General features: G+C 43.6%; 1 protein-coding gene across 1 annotated transcript in view; it reads right to left on the bottom strand.

Moving 5' to 3' along the window:
* Positions 1–15459, bottom strand: part of LOC128830247 (olfactory receptor 52N4-like) — a 66289-nt gene extending 50830 nt beyond the window's left edge. Inside the window, exon 1 of the mRNA XM_054016034.1 lies at positions 15142–15459. The gene's annotated coding sequence lies outside the window, so the exon portion shown is untranslated. The remainder of the gene's footprint in view (positions 1–15141) is intronic.
* Positions 15460–21981: the final 6522 nt, after the last annotated feature.

Here is a 21981-nt window from a genome sequence, read left to right on the forward strand (position 1 = left end):
TACAGACTGTTAAGAAGTTAACGCCTAGACATCGTTGATAAAATAAATAGATTTAAATCTTTGAGTCTATCATAAGGTGGGAATTATAATCATTTAATAATACTTGTGACTCTTCTCTTAACACTCTTCAGTGAATCTACATCTGTCTTTGATGGTGGACATCAGAACTGGACACAGGATTCCAGCAGCAGTCACACCGATGTGAAATACAGTATTAAAATAACTTCTCTACTTCTCCTTAAGATTTCCCTGGTTATCAACCAAGGACCAAATTGGTTCTTTTGGCTGCAATGTCACACTGGGAGCTCATGTTAACTAATTACCCCTTCATGCCCCCTTATCTCATTCAGAATCATTGTGCTTCCCACAAGAGTCCCCCATCATGTTAGCATCACCTACATTCTTTGTTCCTAGATGTAGATATCTATATAGCTGTTTTGGAACACATATTGTTTGCTTCAGACCAGTTTACCATCCAAAACAGATTGCTCTGAATCAGTGACCCATCCTCTTCATTATTTCAAATCCCTGAATTTTTGTGTCATCTTCAAACTTCATCAATTTTCAGGCATGAGGAGGATAAGTGGCTGAGTTGCTGACACAAGTCTTACACTTGCCAGTTACCTCCACTAACTTATGTCTCAGACAAAGCTGGATGCCTGCAAGAAATTGTCTCACTAAAAGAAACAAGGGAAGTAACAGAAGTGCAGGCCATAGCCCAGCACAAAGTCATAGCTCAGAACCCGGGGAACTACTGAGCGGTCAGCTTCACTTCAGTCCCTGGCAAAATAATGGAGTAGGTATTAAAGGAATCCATTTTGAAGCGGAAGGTGATTGGGAACAGTCAACATGGATTCACCAAGGGCAAGTCATGCCTGACCAACCTGATTGCCTTCTGTGATGAGATAGCTGGTTCTGTGGATATAGGGAAAGCGGTGGATGTGATATATCTTGACTTTAGCAAAGCTTTTGATACGATCTCCCACAGTATAATTGCCAGCAAGTTAAAACAGTATGGATTGGATGATCTAGGTTGGATATTAGGAAACACTATTTCACTAGGAGAGTGGTGAAGCACTGGAATGGGTTACCTAGGGAGGTGGTGGAATCTCCATCCTTAGAGATTTTTAAGGCCCAGCTTGACAAAGCTTTGGCCTGGGATGATTTAGTTTGGGTTGATCCTGCTTTGAGCAGGGGATTGGACTAAATGACCTCCTGAGGTCTCTTCCAACCCTAATAGTCTATGATTCCATGATAATATCTGTTTCTATGGGGAAAACTTGGCTCCTTTCCAATATAGGAACTGCATCGTGGATCAGACCTATGGTCTATCTTGTCCAGTGTCCTCTCTGTGACAGTGACAGCCACAGGTGTTGCAGAAGAATGTGTAAAAAACACAACAGTAGATGGATGCGGGAGGTGACTTGACCATCAGGAGGGTGTCACCCAAATGTCTAAAAACTAGAGACTGGCTTGTGCCCTGAATTACATTGGCATATAGGCTTTCAAAAATATTTATTTAGCAGTAACTATTGTAACTGGATAGTCTCACTGTCCATCTGAAAGTCCAAACCCTTCCTGATTCTTGCTTAGCTGATGGCCTCAACTACCTCTTGTGGCAACAAGTTCCTCAGCCTAATTAGGCATTGAATGAAGAAAGCATTCATTTTTATCTGTTTTGAATTTGCCATATTTCAGTTTAATCTAATGTCCTATTAATCTTGTGTAATGAGACTGAAGATCACATTCTCGATATACTCTCTACCAATCAAAGTATTTTGTAGACTTTTCTCATGTTCCCTCTTTATCTCCTCTGTAAGGTAATAATCCCAGTCTTTTCAACCTCTTTCCATATGAGTATTTCCCCGGGCCCTTGATCATTCTTGTTCCCCTTGCCTGAAACCCTCTATTTCTGCAATATTCTATGTGAGAAGGGTGCCCGGTACTACACAGAGGAGTCCAGAGGAGGGTGAAACATTGACTGACTGAACTCATGACACTGATTCCCCATAACACTCCTCCTGGATCTCAATGAGCATACACGAGGCAATTATTGCCATCAAAGTTCATCTGCCAACATGCTGCACATTCACGTGGCTTGATTAGCTCCCTCTGGGAAATTCTCTGTACTTGACTATGACCTAAATAATCTGATGTCATCTGCAAATGTTGTCACCTCACTGCTCAACCCACCTTTTGAGATTGGTAATAACTATAAAATATTTACCCTACTAATTGCTGTATAAACCGTGTAACACCTCTCACTGAGCTTCTCTCCCTTCACAGGTACATCGATCATTTCTAAGCCCGATCGACGCATTGATGACTTCATGTCAGCTTTGAACCTCACCCATTCTTACCAAACAAACTTCATCCTAATGGGCATCCCTGGCATGGAAGATGCCCATGTCTGGATTTCCATCCCTTTCTCTACCTCCTACATTATCAGCCTGTTGGGAAATTTCATGGTTCTGTTTGTTGTATGGAAAGAGGAGTCCCTGCACAAGCCGATGTACTTGCTGATCTGCATGCTGGCGCTCACAGACATCACCAAGTCTAGCACAGTCGTGCCAAAGGCACTGTGTATATTTTGGTTCAATTTGAAAGGGATTACTGTGCATGGCTGCTTCACCCAGATTTTCTTCCTTCACTCAGTTTCTTTTGTGCAGTCTGCTGTTCTCATGACAATGGCCTTTGATCGCTACGTTGCCATATGTAATCCTCTGAGATATGCCACTATCCTCACCAATGCACGAATAGCTATGCTAGGGCTTGTGGGTTTGATAAGATCTGTTCTCTTCATTCTGCCTATGCCCCTGACGCTGAACAGGCTGCCATACTGTGACAACCACTTTATCCCCTACATGCACTGTGAGCACATGCTTGTGGCAATGATATCGTGTGGGGATATCACATTCAACAGGACATACAGCTTGGTGATACCATTTGTACTCATGGGGTCAGATCTGATGCTCATTGCTCTGTCCTATGGTCTCATCATTAGGGCCGTCTTCAGAATCTCCTCCAAGGAAGCCCACCAGAAAGCCTTCAGCACCTGCACAGCCCACATCTGTGTGATGCTGATGTCTTATACTCCTGTCTTCTTCATTAGCCTGACACGCCGGTTCAGTGAGGGCATTGGTCCCCATGTTCTCATGATCTTGTCCGACCTCTATCTCCTCATTCCTCCTATGCTCAACCCTATCATTTATGGGGTCAAAACCCAAGAGCTTCGTGAGAAATTGGGCAAATACACTTGCAGAAGGTGATCACTGGAGGCCACTGACTTTCAAACTGTGTGACAAGAGGGTGAAAGGATGCCTCCTCATTAATCAAGGGTGCTGTCACAGTTTGGCTGAGCTCAGCACTTTAGAAGTTCACAGTCTGAGAAATTCCTCTCATCTAATATCTTAGCACTCCATCACCAAGCACTGCACTCTCTGTTGCTATGTTCCCTCTCTTTGACCATCTTCCATCCTCTTTCATTGTCACGCATCAGCCCTCAACCCCACACATAATGTCACTCGTCCTTTCTGTAACTCCTAGACTACCAGAAGATACTGCAGATTTCTGATGCAAGGTGGCTTTCCCTTAGTCCCTGTGTGAACAGGATTCCTGATCAGTTTGATGAACAGAAGCTATACTTTCAGATAGCCAAGCAGAAAAGAAAGAAACTACAATGCTGAATTTCTCTATCATATGTACAGTGATCCAGTGAGCAAAATTTTTTTCACGTCCAATCCTTCAGGAAACCCGTCGGATAAACCATGTAAAGACTAACAGTAACAAACTAATTCAACAAAAAATGTGGACATTGACTACCATCATAGAATGCAATTAGAAATAAGTACTATAATAATGTCTCAATTGTTTTTATGCTACATATGTTTTGGGCTACTTTGGGGCTATTTTAACACCGTCAGTTGCCATAGTTTGTTTGAGACTCCTGCCAACCCTCAATTAGGAAAGAAGTACCAGTACTGGGGTTTTGAATTTGAATTTTATTATCCTTTGATAGCTTTGTTGCTAATGTGGACAAATTTCTGCTGGGACTTGTAGCTGTTTTTTTTTTTTTTAAATCAAATCTGTATTAGATATCCAACAAAACCTTCCTTTTGTTATTTGATGTATTGACCAAATTGTGAATAAAAAAAATATTGTTTCAAGAAATGGATTGGGCTACTTTTAGGTTAGTATTTAAGTGACTTTGGGCTATAATGCAGTGGAAATCTGGGAACCCCAGCCAGAACCAGAGGGGCCAGAGAAGAAGCCCAGAATGCAGAGCTGGGCCGAAGGCAGAGCAGCAGTGACGAGGCAGAGCTGGGGAGTTACAGCTGGAGCGGATCAGTCAGGAGATGGGGCAGCACAAACCATCTGCCCCAGTGGGGAGCCAGGGTTGAACTACAGTGGGGAGATGTGGGGCCAGAGCTAGTATAGTGGATGCCGGCTGTGCCACAAGTTATGTGGCAGCCAAACGTGATGAGCAGCTGGGGAGAGCAAGGTGGAGCCATGGGCAGAGTTCCCAGAGCAGGGAGACATTACCATACAGGAGGCCCTTGAAGGCTGGACTCAGAAGGCAGGATGTGAACCCAATGGGAGGACAGACGCTGGGCAGAAGTGTCTTTCCACCAAGAGCCTGAGGGTGTGTGGCCGCCAAGAGACCAAGTTTCTGACCCTATGCATCAGCACAGTGGAAGCAGGTTCTGGGAGGGAGGCCTGGGATGTGTGAGGAGCAGACTGTGAACTTTTCTTACATCCCAGAGACAGAAGTTTGTGGTATCCCCATGCCCACAGAGCGGGGTCTCCTGTTTCCCTTAATATTTTCCATTTTTTTCTTTATTTTTCTTACCCTTGCTGTTTAATAAATTGTATGTGGTTTGAACGTCATGCAGTGATCAGTGAATTAGGGAAGTGGCTGATGCGAAGACAGTACCCAGACTGAGGCCACGCTGGCACCTGTCTGAAGTGATCACAGTGAGACTGGGGTCAAACCAAGCACCGGCCTTTGATGTGGGTGGTCCAGGTGTGAGGTCCAGTAGGGGGCATGGTTTGGTATCTCCCACGTGACCTGAACTACTGACCAAGAGCCAGGTCGGCTTGTGGAGGCCGGCAACCTGCCAGCCAGGCAAGAGACTTGCAGTGCTGGAAACAGTGGTCCCAACCTTCAGCTCGACCAGGCAGGCACTCAGACAGCTAAATCCTCCAGTGGGAGATGGGGTGCTCAGGGCTCCCCACTCTCCCAGGACAGAGGGCCCCCTGCGTTGTAAGCCATGCCTGGAGTGGGGCTGGGCTGGAAGTGGCTCCCAATCTGATCTCTGGGATGGGTCGCTGAGGTGGGTGGGGGGAACAGGAGTAGGGGTGAGTGTGCAAGGAGCTCTGTGTCCTGGCTGGGGGCTTGGTGCCTCCCTGCTCTCTAGGTTGTGAGGAGTGGGGTGGGCCTGCACGATCGTCCCCTAAGAGCCCCACACTTGCCTAGGAAAGGGCTTGCTCTTTCCCCACACTCCCGGTAGGTAGGGAAGGACACACTTTGTTCTGCACAGTTGAGCACCACGCTAACCACGGATGCTGCAGCCTGTTCCTGTCCCTCCCCTTCAGAGAGGTGACCCATGGGGGGGCACATGGGGTCATATATCCCACTCCCAGTTTTCTACCAGGCTTTGCCTGCTGAGTCCTGCCCCTCCCCCCCCCCTGCTCAGCACTTGCTGGAGCCAGGGACCTAGAGGTAAACTAACAGCACATGCAGGAAATATCTCGGAGATGCAGGGAGGGGCTGCTGCTTTAGCTCCGCAGGGAGAGGTAGGGGAGGAACGGCTTTCCCATAGAGGAAATGAGGGTAAGGAGGAGGCTGCCTGGCGAGTGGGGGAATGATTTGAGCTGTTGGGGGACCTTCAAATTGTGCCCTCCCACTGTCAGCAGATAAGGGTCGTCTCTGCTCCCTGGCTCGGAAGTTTCACTCGCTTGGTCCCAGGGGCTGCCTCCCCAAAGTCAGGCAGGCAGGTGCAGAGGAGATCAATGGGTGTGGGGTCAGCTCCCCCATGTGCCTCCCTCCCCCATCTGAACAGGTGTGGCAATGGGGGCCACAGTGGGTAGGGGAGTAGAAAGCTGACTCCCTGCCCCTGCGCTGTGCACTGTCCTAGGGATGTTCCCAACAATGGTAGATTAACCATTAAGTAGGTGTTGCCTGTCTGCTGTGACGTCTCTGAAACCCATCTCCCTTTCTTTCAATTCCTGATTGCCTATCCCCAGTCTCAGGCTTTCTGATTGTAACTGTTTCTGTTTCCACCAATTGTATTTCACAGAACCCTGAAACTCCTGGGGCAAGGCCTTGGCTAGGCTGTTGTGCAAAGCATTGCACATTTCTATACTGCATGAAGAATAAACAAACTCCTTCCTTTACTCCCATCTCTGACTTAATCCTATATCCTGCAAGCCTTCTTTGTCCTCTTGAAGTGGCTTGGGTTCCTGCTGCTAGTCTCAGGACAATATGGGATTCTGATTTACAGGTTTCAGGCTCTTAAACTGGTAGATAACTCTACTGGGGATAGACGCTTCCTTCACCTTTCCCCCTCTCCCCATGGTCCAACTCTTTTGCTCTAATGGCTTATAAATAGGCTTCTCAGAATTCAGTTTTTATATTTTTTTAACTGATGGATAATATCAACTGTTTATTTTTAACCTTTTTATAGTTTTATAATTTTTCTTTTTCACAGTTGTGGGAAATTATGGAGGAAGGTCAGATCGTGTTTTTCATGGCAGTAGACATTGAGATTCAAAGAGTTCAAGCTTTAAAGATTTTAAAACACAAACATGTGATATACTGTAACAAATGTCTTGTAACTTACTGGTTCTTTGGGTTTTTTTTTTGGTATTTCAGGAAACTTGGAAGGAAACAAAATGTTACCGGTACCTAAAAAGAAGATGTCAGGAGTGTAGAAGAGGACACTAAAAGCTGAGGAAATGACCACAATGAAGAAAGGTGCAGATGCAATGAAAAAAATACTTAAAATGTGTTAACGGCAACCAGCGCAGTAGAAGCAAGAAGGTCACAGTGGAGACATCAGAGGAGAAATGCATACGTGATCCACAATTCAACGCTCAAGAATCATTGCAAGAGAAACAAAGACACCTACAAGATCTTCACCAAGCATTCTCAAAACTACGATATCCGCACAAGGAAATAAGGAAACAAATCAACAGAGCCAGACGTGTACCCAGAAACCTCCTGCTACAAGACAAGCCCAAGAAAGAAACCAACAGAACTCCACTGGCCATCACCTACAGTCCTCAGCTTAAACCTCTCCAATGCATCATCAGTGATCTACAATCCATCCTGGACAATGATCCCTCACTTTCACAGACCTTGGGAGGCAGGCCAGTCCTCGCCCACGGACAACCCACCAACCTTAAGCATATTCTCACCAGCAACCACACACCGCACCATAACAACTCTAACTCAGGAACGAATCCATGCAACAACCCTTGATGCCAACTCTGCCCACATATCTACACCAGCAACACCATCACTGGACCTAACCAGATCAGCTACAACATCACTGGTTCATTCACCTGCATGTCCATCATGTGCCAGCAATGCCCCTCTGCTATGTTCATTGGCCAAACTGGACAGTCACTACGCAAGAGGATAAATGGACACAAGTCAGATATCAGGAATGGCAATATACAAAAACCTGTAGGAGAACACTTCAACCTCCCTGGCCACACAATAGCAGATTTAAAGGTAGCCATCTTACAGCAAAAAAAGGGGGTTGGATCAGGACCAGACTCCAAAGAGAAACTGCTGAGCTCCAGTTCACTTGCAAATTTGACACCATCAGATCAGGATTAAACAAAGACTGTGAATGGCTAGCCAACTACAAAAGCAGTTTCTCCTCCCTTGGTGCTCACACCTCAAGTGCTAGCAGAGGACCTCACCCTCCCTGATTGAACTAACCTCGTTATCTCCAGACTGATTCTTGCCTGCATATTCATACCTGCCTCTGAAAATTTCCATTACATGCGTCTGACAAAGTGGGTATTCACCCATGAAAGCTTATGTTCCAATAGATCTGTTAGTCTTAAAGGTGCCACATGACTCCCTGTTGCTTTTTACAGATCCAGACTAACATGACTACCCCACTGATAAAAGAGACCCTTGGTGATGACATTTGTGATCCTGCTTGATGGCCCAATCTAATGCCCAAAATTCGAGATCTGCTAGTGACCAACACGCTTTCAAAAGTAAAGGACATGGATTTTCCTCTGGATAAGTAGAATCACCATTTTTCTATGAAGTTTTTATACAGAAAGCTTGAAAATGGTGAAGATCTGAAGTGTCACTGGCTGCTTTACTCAGATTCCACTGACAAGGTGTCAAGGTTCCTTCCCCACTCTGAACTTTAGGGTACAGATGTGAGGGACCTGCATGAGAAGCTCTAAGCTCAATTAACAGCTTAGATCTGGTCTGGCTGCCACCACTCTCAAGCACGAATTCCCTTCCCTGGGTAGCCTTGAGAGACTTCACCAATTGCCTGATGAACACAGATCCAAACCCCTTGGATCTTAAAACAAGGAGAAATTAACCATCCCCCCCTCCTTTCTCCCACCAACTCCTGGTGGATCAAGATCCAACCCCCTTGGATCTAAAAAACAAGGAAAAAATCAATCGGGTATAAAAAAAAGGCTTTAATTAAAGAAAAGAAAGGTAAAAGAAAACCCTCTGGGAGAGATTAGCATACCAGCTACTCTCACAGACAACAGATTCCAAACACAGAGGATGTTCCTCTGGGCAAAAACTTAGTTACACAAAAAATACCCAAATACCCAATTTGATTATTCCTCTAATTGCACAAGACGGGTAACAAAGAAATAAACATAAACCTATTTATTTCCTTCACTAATACTCACTGCTTGATAAGAGGCTGAATTCTGGATCTTTTCATTCTGTTCAAAAGTGAAACTGACCCAGACAAAGGGAACTTCCCTCCTTCCCTTTGAACCATCTTGTCCTCCCATTGGTTCCTCTGGTCAGGTGTCAGCTAGGCTAGGTAAACTTCTTAACCCTTTACAGGTAAAAGAGGCATTAACCCCTAACTATCTGTTTATGACACAAGGTTTTCTGTTTCTGCTGCTAGCTCTTCTACTTGAATCCAAAATCATCCTTAGCATTTGAGATGTCAAATGATTGGGAGCATGTCTCAAATGTTGTGTGTCATGAAAAGTTGCATAGTCATTTCAATTCCTTCCAAACGTGGGTCAAAGCAGAGCAAAGGATAAACTAGGATAATTGCGTCCATGTGGAGCTTCAACATGTGACTAACAAAGAGATAAAACCATGGGAGAACATTATAAAGAGGTTCATGACCACAACACTTGATCTTTCTAAAAAGAATATGGCTTTCCAAGCCTCATCTCATAGGCTGTTCATGGTGAACAATGGGAACTTCTTGGGTTGGGTGGGTTTACCAGGAAAGTATGAGGAACTGATGAAGGGATATTTGCAATGCATACTTCGCAGGGAGGTGATGGATCACTATGGATAACAAACAGCTGAAGTCCATGATGCCCTCATCACATTGGCTGAATCGGAGCAAGCAGATACTGGTGTCTGTCATGAATCAGTCACCCTGGCATCTCAATTAACTCTATTCAAGTTTCTTGTCTCCACTGTGGTGTGGTATGATATCCTTTTTCAAGTCAATGTGGTGAGCAAAAGCATGCAATGTGAGAAAATAATCAATGTTGTTGCAGCCACAAACTTTATAAATGTCTGTCCTGACTATATTGTAAACTACAGGTACAGAGGAGCTCTGACAACAGCTAAGAAAATAACTAAAAATCTTGGTGTTCATAATATTTAAGCCCCACATGTCCGTCATTAAAAAAGTGTCAAAATGATGAAGAAACTTTACTGAAGCACTGTAAAGACCTTCATTGTGTATCTCAAAATAAAATCTGTCACAAGCCTTCTCAGAATTGGTGGCAGCAAAATCACGCAGAGTTGCCTTCTCAGTCTTACAATCTTGCAGAACAACAATTTTTATTTGTTGTTGTTATTTATTAATTTAGTGTTTAATTTAATGGTTAGTTCATTTGTCACTAAGCTATAATGTGTGACAAAGTTCCTCCTCTATCTTGGTGGGTCCTGAGCTTATTGGAGGATTTTCTTGCCTCAGAGATTCACTATGTGGGTTGGGGAACAGCCCAGAGACCTTCCCCTCTGGAAGAACCCACAGTCCAGGTCAACTGGGAGGTTTGGGGGGAACTCGGGCCCGCCCTCTACTCCGGGTTCCAGCCCAGGGCCCTGTGGACTGCAGCTGTCTATAGTGCCTCCTGTAACAGCTGCAAGACAGCTACAACTCCCTGGGCTACTTCCCCATGGCCTCCTCCAAATACCTTCCTTATTCTCACCACAGGACCTTCCTCCTGGTGTCTGATAACGCTTGTGCTCCTCAGTCCTCCAGCAGCACACCCTCTCACTCTCAGCTCCTTGTGCCTCTTGCTCCCAGCTCCTCACACTTCCACCACAAACTGAAGTGAGCTCCTTTTTAAAACCCAGGTGCCCTGATTAGCCTGCCTTATTGATTCTAGCAGCTTCTTTCTTAATTGGCTCCAGGTGTCCTAATTAGCCTGCCTGTCTTAACTGGTTCTAGCAGGTTCCTGATTACTCTAGTGCAGCCCCTGCTCTGGTCACTCAGGGAACGGAAAACTACTCATCCAGTGACCAGTATATTTGCCCTCTATCAGACTCCTGTAATCCACTGGTCTGGGTCTGTCACAAATGTTATATTTATGACATAGTTTATTATTTGAATAAAACTGAATTTCATTTAATTGAATTTTGTGTCATTTCTCCTTTTTTATTTTTTTTTAGTAAACTATAAAAAAAAACTTTTGAGATTGCAGCTTTATCTCTGAAATTTTTGGTAATACTATTACATATGTAACTCAAAGGGCACCAAAATACAAGTTCGCTCAAGACACCTTTTTCCCTAAGACTGGCCCTAGTCACCCCACCAGGAATCCTGGGCTCCGCCGTGTCAGGGTTATTGGGACAGTAGAACGGAAGGGGAGTCCTCGAGGTCAGGCAGGTCTCCACGTAAAGGGAGCTGGAGTTGGAGTGAGGACTCAGATCCTTTCGCTAGCAAATTCTCCTGGGGTACTGATGCAGCCAGGAAAGTTCCCCACAAGAGAGGGACGATTCCCCCGCTTACATTATGGAAATGGGACAAATTAATTGGGTTGGATTTCAGTGATGCGTAAAGAGACGTGTAACTTATGAAATCATCATATAAGTGATAAAAGCTGAAACGTGTAACTTTTGAGAGCACGCTTTGTGCATAAGTGGAACGTAAGATCACTGGACGAGTTGGCTTCCCACAGACTGGTATTGCATAACATCTTTTCCTGTATTATTTTATTATGGGCTTAGAGCAGTAAACCAGACATTGATCGTTTGGCCTCGTGAACATATTTCATAACAAATGAAAGCTTGGTCAAGGAATTGACTACACAATTGATCAACAACCAGTATGACTCACTGCTTCCTCTCAGATTCAGTATTTAGAAACAAGGAAGGCACCCACAGAAATAATTCTCCTGAGCAAAAATGCCATTGAAGTTTACGGGCCTTCAGCATTCAAGAAATTAATGGAAATTTTTAATTTTGTTTTTCTCATTGGGCTCCAAAGAAAGATTCTGGAAATGGGAAATGCTGTTTCACAACTGCTACAATCCAGAGAGAGACCTGTACAGAGCAGCAGGATTACTTCCCAAAGCCACTGAACTTGTAGCTACATTTGAAATTGAGTTCAATAAGCCAAATATTCCTCAAGTAAATTATTAGGAAAATGGGGCAGACAAATCAAGACTGAAGAGAATCACTTGAGAAAGTCAAAAAGAGAGGGAAGCAGCTCATTTTGGGGCAGACCAGGGAGGAGAGCAGACCAGCTAACGGCAGCTCCAGGGGAGACGAGCTGAGGAAAGGCAAAATCTCCCCCTGAACAACTGCCCAAAGTTCCCTCCATGAGGGAAGGGAGGGCCTGCTGCAGAGACAGGCTGAGAGGGAAGCATTCATCTCTCATATGAATGTTGGAGTTGATCGATCCCCTTTATTTGCTATTTGGACTATACCAGCAGAGCTGGCCTTGGGAGGTTGGGCAATACCACAGGAGGAGGCAGGGCAAGATAAGAGAGAGAAGAATCATCAAACTGGGGAAACTTTTTGGAATAATGTAATTTTTTTCACAATATAATGAAGCACTTGCAAAAAAAATCAAACTAGTGTTTCTTTTAATCTCAAAAGGCACTCATCTCAAAATGAGCTTTTACAAATTGCTGCTGATATTGTGAAAAGCACAATCATTCAGAAAGTTCAGGAGAATGGGTTTTGTCCTGTTCTTGTTGATGAAGCAGGCACTTTTAAACAGGAAGAACTGACAGTCTGTGTGAGAGACACAGGAAATCTGGAAACAAAGGAATGATTTCTAGGATTCATTGATTGCTCTGAGCAAGGGGAAGCTGGTACCATCTATCATGACATTAAGCAGTTCTAACAAAACATCGGGGATTGCAAAGTGGCCGCTAGTACCACAGTGTTCTGATGGGGCTGCTGTCATGGCAGGCCAATCATTCCAACAGACATTGCTCGTGCTTTTCCTGGAGAGTTGCTTTCATTCGGATGTTTTCAGAGCAGTGGTTCTCAAGCCATGGGAGGTGTGGGAATGTGTCAAGGGAGGAGCAAGCTGTGTGGGGGTTTTTAAGAGTCCCAGCTGTCATCTGCGGGTGGGTGGAGCTTGTGAAGAAGGGCTCTTCACAACCAGGGGAGGAGTTAAAGGGGACAGCCGGAGCCCAAGCCAGCACAGGGTGACAATGGGAGCCTGGGCTGACACACAGGGCGGTACAGACTCTATACTAGTCCAGTGAAGGGCTCTCTTAGCAACTGTGACACATCAGACGTCCCTTGTGTGGTTTCCTCCCAAGTACTTAAAAGAAACTTAAAAAAAATTTACCAGCAGTGCTTACAGTGAGAAACAGCTTACATAAGAAATGGATCATTTTGTGATAAAGGGAGAAAAGCGAACAACACAACCTCCAGTGAGGGCACCAGTGGAGGTTCCAGCCAAACACAGAAGCTAAAAATATGACAAAGTTTATTTCAAACTGGGCTTTCCATTTCCAGTGATGCATCGAGGTATCAATGTGTTGTATGCAGTGAAGTACTCATAAACGACAGTATGAGGCCCTGCAAGCTAACCCAGGAATTTCAAATAAGACACCCTACCTTAGTATCTAAACCCGTTGATTTTTTTCAGAGGAAGCTCAATGAGTTAACATGACAAAAATAGTTCTTGATGTGTACAGTGTAGTAAGTGAAGGCAATGTAGTAAGTAAAGGCCTAATGAAGGCCGAGTATGAGGCCTGAACCAAACTAAAGTAATGGTCAAGACTTTGCTAATATGAAGCAAAGTTAAGCTGTGAGCAAGAGGCAGGCCCTGCTCACAGAAGTTGGCAAGGAAAGGGCTGATGTTGCAGAAATACATATTCATTTAGCATAGTTACAGTATAAACATGGTACCAAGACACACTATACCGGAACATTCCACAGATAACATGGAACAGGCCGACCCATCCCAATGACAGGGGCAAAAGGGTAAAATGATGGATAGAGTTGTTTTGATCGAACCAACAGGTACAAGGTGAGAGGCGGCACCTTATTACGTAGAGGGGTTGTACCTTGCTACGTAGAGGGGTTGCACCTCAATACGTCAGGAGTGATGTGTAACTTGTTTGTACCTGTGTATAAGAATGTGTCCCTGGGGTGGTGTCTTTGTCCGGCTGAGGGGGCAGTGGAAAGTCCCGCCACTGAGCTGAGTCCATTGCCGAGCGGCACTTTCTAGCAGTATGCCCGGTAGACTAAGTAATCTACGGGGAACTGAAATTGTGTCAGGGTCGCAATAAACCTGGCTGAGGGGCCTTTGTATCTTAGTAGACTCTGTGGTTATTGGGGATTCTCGTCGGGCCTGCTGTGTCAGCTATCTGCGCAGAGCTGGGGCAGCACACAGAGGGAACACACGCACGCAGCCGAGTGATATCAACAGGAGAAAGCAGAAGCACCACACCGGTAGCCTCTCACAACACTGGTGACCCCGACCGCTGATCTGGTTTCTTAGAGCGATGGTAGAAACCGAGGCTCTAAGAAACAGTAATAAGAGTAAAAAAGCAAGAATTTTGCAACTCATGTCTCTGGTAGTAAGACGGCTCAGACAGCATGTTGGAATGCTAGCCAAACAAGTCACAGAAAAAACAGGAGGAGTAGAAGAGGTAACCCGAGCAGTTGAGCACTGGAAAGCCCAAGCTCTGTTAGCACAGCAACAGGCAGGCCAAACTCATGATATGCTCGAGCAAGTAAAGCAGGAAAATAAAAAATTGGAAACAGCTGTAAAAAAACTGCAGAAGCAAAAAGTGCCGTCCCCTGTTATAAATATTGATAGTAAACAGCAGGCTTCAGGTAGCTACCCTGTGCCTGAAGAATGGGGACAGAAGTAAAAAAAGGTAGTCCTAGTAAAATTAAAAAATGAAACAGGGTCCACTGCATTGCAACCAATACCTTATAATAAAAGCCAGGTTCCAGTTAAACTTAAACTGAAACCTAGATTGGTGCCTGTCAAAACGGGACAAGTAAGTGCACAAAGAGAAAAAGCAGCACATAATACTTTCACAGAATTAGTAAATTAGATAAAAGAAAATATAGAACAGTTCACAGAGCACATTAAAGGACAGGAGCTGCGACTCGATCGCAGAAGAGTGAATAAAAAAGCATTTCAAAGTAAAAAACCAAAATTAAGTAGGTTAACACCTAAAATTAATGCATTAACACATGGAGTTGCCCAAAACCAGTTAACTGCAGCAAAAAAGGGCACTCCCGCCATCCATCTGGCATGCACACAAAAGCAACAGACATTGGGAGAACAAATTCAAGTTTTACTAGAGCAAGTAACTACCCCCATTCTCCTCTCAAAACCAGGATAAAAAACAGGGGCCCGGTTCCTAACTGTGCAGGTTCCCAACTGCTTTGACCCATAGAACCACACTCCGCACTCATATCTGAAAATAGAATTGTCTTTCTCAAATATTTTTACATACCGGTTAAGTTTTGTCCTTTATATGCTTTCTTAGTTTGTTAAATTTGCTGCTGCTGCTGCCTGTACTTTCAAATATCTTGATAGAGTTAATCTCTCTTGGCTCAGGTCTCACTACCTTCCTAGGTTGCTCTGCACCCCCACCCTCTCTCCCCCGCCTCTCCTCAATTCTGCTCTCCTTTTGTTTTAAAAAGTTAAAAGTTATAGTTTTTACAGAAACCTCCAAAATATACAGCAATTGAAAACAGAATAAAACAAGAAACAAAAGGAAAACAATGTAAAAACTTTACTTTAAATAAATCCAGTAAATTAAGTATTTTAACCTTCAAGAATGCAACAGCTAGAATTATTCCTAACTTTCTTGAAAAATATGGTTGCCAAGCAACAGAAATGCACACTCTGCTTCTAATCCTAACCACTCACTAATATTCGAAAGGCAAATACAGCACAGTCCTGTGTTAAACATAAACTACTAAAAAATAAAGGGAAAGCAGCGTTTTTCTTCTGCATAGTAAAGTTACAAACATGTTCAGTTATAAACTTTTGAAAGAATAACCAGAAAGTCTTGTTCAGACTTATGAACATTTCAGCCTTTTGAACGTCCATTCCCGAGGTGTTCATTACAGTATATCAAATGCTGTGAAGCTGCTGGCGTATATTCATTTTGCATCAGCAATAGAATTAAAAGAGGAATTTCTCATTTGCCATGCACTACCAACACGAGCAACTGGTGAAGAGTTTTTTAAACAGTTTTTGTCCAAGACACAGGCCTTGTTTGGGGACATAGTTTTGGAATTTGCAGTGATGGAGCACAGATAGGACGGCCTAGCAGGCTTGTGACAAGGGTACAAGAAGTGGCTCTATCAGCAACCTGGAATCATCACATAATCCACAGACAGGGATTGGCTGCAAAGAAGATGGCAGAGTAGCGTAGCAATGGTCTTTCAGGTGCAGTAAATATTATAAACTTTATAAAGTTGTGCCCAGTTAATTCAAGATGGGTTTTTGCCATCTTATGCGAAAGGTGGGGGCAAACTTCACACAGTGGTTGTTACATGTAGAGGTTTGTTGGATGTCCAGAGGCAAGATGCTGACAAGACTATGTGAACTGCACGAGGAAGTCCATATTTTCCTTGTCGATAATATGAATATGGCAGCCAGATATGACAACATGGATATTCAGTGAGTGTCATGGAAACACTGTACAAGTGGAGAGCAACTGAATTCTCTGAATGTGTAAGTAGTAGAAAGAGCAAGCCAGAAGCATGGACCTCATGCAAGGCCCGCAGGGCCGGAATAAAACCTTTAGAGGCCCTAAGCACTGAAAAGATTATGGTGCCCCCCATATGTAATTCAAAATAAAAACAATACTATACCATAAAATAAATTTTTATTTTTCGAAATGACACAAAACTTACATGTATGCTGAAATTAAAATAGCTTCTTTCTAGATTTTCTGATTGCAAAATTCTGGTCTGAAGCTGACTCGATGAAGCATGTCCACTTCCATACACAATAGGGAAAGTCTGTCTGACACATTGTTGTTCTCTCAGGGTTTTTTATTCTTTTCAGTTGAGAAAAAGAGCATTCTGCGGAGCAGTTAGTAATCATTAGTGTTAGAAAAATACGTAGTGCGATCTCTACATTTGGAAATACACATTTTATTCCGTCTTTCAATATTGTGTCATGATGATCAATGTGACTGAATTTCATTTTTCCTGTTTCATTAAACTTTGCGCGCATATAACAGTGGAACTGCTGTACTTCTCCACAGAGATTCATGTTTAAGTCAACAGCGTATGAGTCAACTAGCTTTTGGGAACCTTGTGAATATTGTTTGTCAGATAAGTCCATATTGTTTAGAAAAGAAAGTCTACTTGATACTTCTTTGTACACTTCAGCTCTCCTCTTTATATGAGCTTCAATTGTATCAATTATAGCATAGTAAGTAGATACGCGAAATTTGTCTCTAGGATTTAATGCTGTTTCTGTTGCTCTGCTATCATTTACCTGTTTTTTTCCTGATTCGCTTGTGGGACTGGGCTTCTTTGTAGTTAATATCAGGCAAGATATCTTTTGATATGTCTTCAGATCTTTCGAAATCATTCCTCAAAGTGTGTAAGTGGTCTGCTAATGATTGACAGAGGTCTGCACATGTTTGCAAATCCAATTCTTTTCCTTGGACAGCTTGACTTGTGTGGTAAAAGTGTTGTAAAATTTCATTCCACATGGTCAACATGAATACAAACTCTAGTTCTTGCATCTTGTTTGCAATGTTTTCGGTCTCTCGTATATATCAATAATAAAACAAAAATTTATTGCAATACATGACAGGATCTGATTTCCTCACATTATTGCGATCTACGTTAATAGGAAGCCCACCTGGTTTAGGTGGGGATAAGTAATGCAAAGAGAACAGAAAAACGGGGGAAAACATTGGAGTGGAGTGTAAGGAAGTCTAACAAAGTTCTGACTTTTCCCATGATGACTATTTCAATGCTTTTTTTTTGAAATATCAAATTTCAATTAAAAGAAAAAAACTACTTTTTTTTGGTGCCCCCTGCTTTGCTGGTGCCCTAAGCATGTGCTTAGTCTGCCTATTGGATAATCCAGCCCTGCCTGGGCCCTGAACCAAAGTCAGCAAAAGTTATGCTATGAGCAACAGCCAGAGCCTGTCAAAAGCAGATGCCTTCCTGCAAGTCAGTGTCCAGTACATGAACTCAGCACCAGTATTGCTAGAACACACTGAATATGTAAAACACATTCCAACAGGTCAGCACAAGAACACCCCAACATAGCACACAATACGATGGTTTGACAAAAGTGATGAATAGTGATATCTTGTATAAAACATCAGGAGTAAAAGTACAAAGACAAGTGGTGAATAGGGTTATTTTCTCTGAAATATCAGGAGAAAAGTACAAGGGGAGGTAATAAATATGTGATGAAACACGTAAGGTGATCCATAAGTTGTTTATGCCAAATTGTTTGTTTCAGTCTATAAATGTTGGGATATCTTGCTTTAACCCTTCGTCTGGCCTATGGGGCAGTGGCCAGACCCTCCACTAACTGAGCTGGTCCATTGTCCATTGCCATACATGTGCTGTTGTGTCTGTGACCATTGAGACAGGGCATTAGCCCTTCACCGAGTGCTTTCACTACTAGCAGGTATGTGATTATTGGGCAGTTTGAGCAGCGCCTGCTGTATGGGCTATCTGGCCAGTGCCACTGTAGCATACAGAAAGAACACACATGCACACAGCCGAACATCTGACCACAGTGTCACTTCAGGGATGAGACGCAAATGTTTTCAAGGCTAGTGTTCGGATAGCAAACTTGAACTGTGAATTTTGTGGAGATTAATGGAAGAAGGAGGCACACGTCAGAGCCCAAGTGGGGCTCTGGGTGATCGCTACTTCTCACCACCCAGCACAGATGTAGTGAGGTTGAGCAGTGTCCGCAAAAGAGAAACGAAACAACTAATTATTCCTCAAGAAAGGTTTTTAATGACTTACGACTATAAAGGCAACACAGACAGAATAAGAAAAACAGAATTAAAGACCAGCATTGAGTGAGGATTAATACAAATGGCAAGCTATACTGGAGACAAGCACAAGTACAAGTAATATTATACATTAACTACCTATTCATATAAGTGCACAAATAAAGGGTAAATAATATTGAAAATAGTCACAAGCACATGGAACGCTACTATTACTGATTGCCTAGCAACTTCACATGTACTGTAACCACCCTCAACAAATACAATGCTATAGGCAATACTAATTCAGTGATTAACGATATTTTACTAACCTTAACCTACCTATAACCTTATATAACAACTTATAAACTTTTATTGACTTTTATGATAAACTTGATGGTAACTTATACTGAAGACAGGCACAGCGACTTGTAAAGCTATTATGGTTTATAAACTACTAACTTCACCAGCGCTGTACCTGCTTTCAGCAAGGCTCAAAACATATACAGTTACTATATATTGATTAACCATTGACTACTACTATTTTTAAACAACTTACTAATATAATTAAACTATAGTATTAATACAGACTTAAGATTAACAGGCTGGAGCACAACCAGAACTCTTCACTCCGAAACCTTACCCTGCATTCTTCCAAAGATACATTACCTTCAGTCGACCGTTTCCTGCACTGGCCAGGCACAGATAGTCGGTGAAGCACAAGTCCCTTTGGTTCAGAGGGTGTATGTGAGCCTGACAAAGAGTGATCTCTTTTAGGTCAACACACACACACACTTGCGTCTTTGCATCTTTTTTATATGGTATTTGCTGGCTGTGTTTCAAAACAGGTCAACCAATGAAGGTGACCAAATGTTTCAGTGTGGTATTTGCGGTTGTTTTGAACTTATGAACTGTGCACCTGTGCTCAGCTCATCTCTTCTCTATGCGGCTAATTGTGGTCAATTTGCTAGCCTCAGAAATACTCGAGTAGCTTAAAGAGGTATTTGGTTGCAGAGCATAGTAACCACACGTCTGTATCTATCTTTACAGAATTTCCTTTTTAGGCTATAAAGCTTCCTAGCTAGATTATGCTTATGCTTGCAGGATTCAACTGTACTCGCTTCTTACAACTTCCGGAAGGTTGAGGCCTAACGGTGCTTAGCCTGACACTACTTGACAAGACTTATGCACATTAATCACAAATTTCTTCTGGAGGACATTGTGCAACAACAGTTGATACTCTACAGGATGTAATTGTTCAGCACTTTCCATGTTCCGCAGGAGCAGTTTTGTGAATACTTTCCCGAAGTGGGCAAAGTGGGAAAGACCAATGTAATCAGTTGCTCAGGAATCCATTCAGCTTTAAGCCAAACCCAACAGATATGCTGTCTTCAAAAGAAGAGGAAAGCCTTATTGCCCTGTCAAGCGACAAGGAACTGCAGCACAAATGTACACAAATGCCAGTCTCAGACTTTTGCTTATCGGTGGGATCTGAGTTTCCTGAGTTTAACACACTGGGCTCTTATGGGGCTCCTTGCTTTTTCACCCACCTTCCCAGGTGAGTCCGGCTTGTCAGCATTAACTGCAATCAAACAAAGCATCGCTCCCAGCTGTCTGTTGAAGATAACTTACATCTTCCTTTCTACACTACAACCCTAAATTCCACCACTTTGTACAATGAGGAAACAAACACACAATTCCAACTGGTAAGATAGGACAGATGGATATTTTGCTGAATTAATATGTCATTGTTTGCTATCATGTTTCCTTAAATGTTTGTGAAGTTTAATTTTAACTGCTTCAATTTCTACCGTTTTTCAACTTAAAATTAATACCTCTGAAACTCATACTTTTCGATAATTGATCAAATTCATTCTACTTTTTTATTCATTTTTTGCAACGCATAAGATTTTCCTTTGTTATATTGTTTTAGTAAACTATGGGGAGGCGCAGTCATTTTCTTCATAGAGCTCAGGGGGGGGAAGAGGGAGGACCCAGGCCCACCCTCTACTCTGGATCCCGGCCCAGGGACCCTATAGCTGGCAGTGACTTACTACCCCTCCTCCTATTCCTGCTACCTATGTGCCCATTGCCACTTCCCCCATAGCCCTAGCACCTTCCCTGCCCTTGCTTCAGGGCCTCAGTCTGGCCATGGTCAGCCAAGAGTTCCCCTATTGCTCCATTACAGGAGCTCCCCTATTGCTCTGCTACAGGTCAGCCAAGATCTCCCTTATTGCTCTGTTGAAGTATCTCCGGTGCTCCAGTTTACAGCTCAGGAGAGAGATGATGCTGAGTGGCCTGAAGGAGTCGACTATGAAGGAAAAAGCCATGGTGGTGTAGAAGAGGTGAGCCTTTCAATGACCCTTGGACATAAGCAATGACAGTAAATCCAGGAGCTGTGTACCGGCTTTGTGCCAATGTTTTCAGCCTCCCCAGGATTGACAGAACGGGCGTACCATGCCATTGAAACAGGTGATGCTCACCCAATTAGACCCCAACCCTACTGGATGGCTCCACAAGACAAAACTGCAATAGAAAGGGAGATCAAGGACATGTTACAGATGGGTGTAATCCGCCCCTCTCAGAGTGCATGGGCCCCTCCAGTGGTTCTGGTTCCCAAACCAGATGGGGAATTCCGCTCTTGTGTGGACTACCGTAAGCTAAATGCTGTAACTCACCCAGAAAACTATCCAATGCCACACACAGATGAGCTACTGGAGAAACTGGGATGTGTCCAATTCATCTCCACCTTAGACTTAACTAAGAGGTACTGGCGAGTGCTGCTAGATGACCCAGACAAGGAAAGATCAGCCTTTGTCACCCATGTAGGGCTGTATGAATTGAATGTTCTCCCTTTTGGACTGCAAAATGCACCTGTCACCTTCCAGAGACTGGTAGATAACCTTCAGTCTGGATTTGGGGAATTTGTAGTGACCTATATTGACAATGTGGCCATATTCTCAGATTCATGGGTAGAACACCTGGAACACCTCCAAGCTGTCCTCCAGTGCATAAGAGAGTCAGGATTAACCATTAAAGGCAAAAATGTTAAAAAGGCCTAAACAGGATAACGTACCTTTGACACCAGGTGGGTCAAGGACCTATTACTCCCCTACAGGCATAAGTAAATGCTCTCCAAAATTGGCTTGTCCCTAAATCAAAGAAGCAGGTCCAATCCTTCTTGGGCTTGGCCGGGTATTACCGATGATTTGTACCACACTACAGCCAAATTGCCACCTCACTGACCGACCTAACCAGGAAAAAGCAAGCATTGCAATTTCCTGGGGCCCCAGGCCACGGGGCCCCCAGGAAGCTAAGTTGCTCAGGCTTCGACTTCAGTCCCAGGTGGAAGGGCTCAGGGCC

This window comes from Malaclemys terrapin, chromosome 1 (genome assembly GCF_027887155.1).
Source record: "Malaclemys terrapin pileata isolate rMalTer1 chromosome 1, rMalTer1.hap1, whole genome shotgun sequence".
Lineage (NCBI taxonomy): Eukaryota > Metazoa > Chordata > Testudines > Emydidae > Malaclemys > Malaclemys terrapin.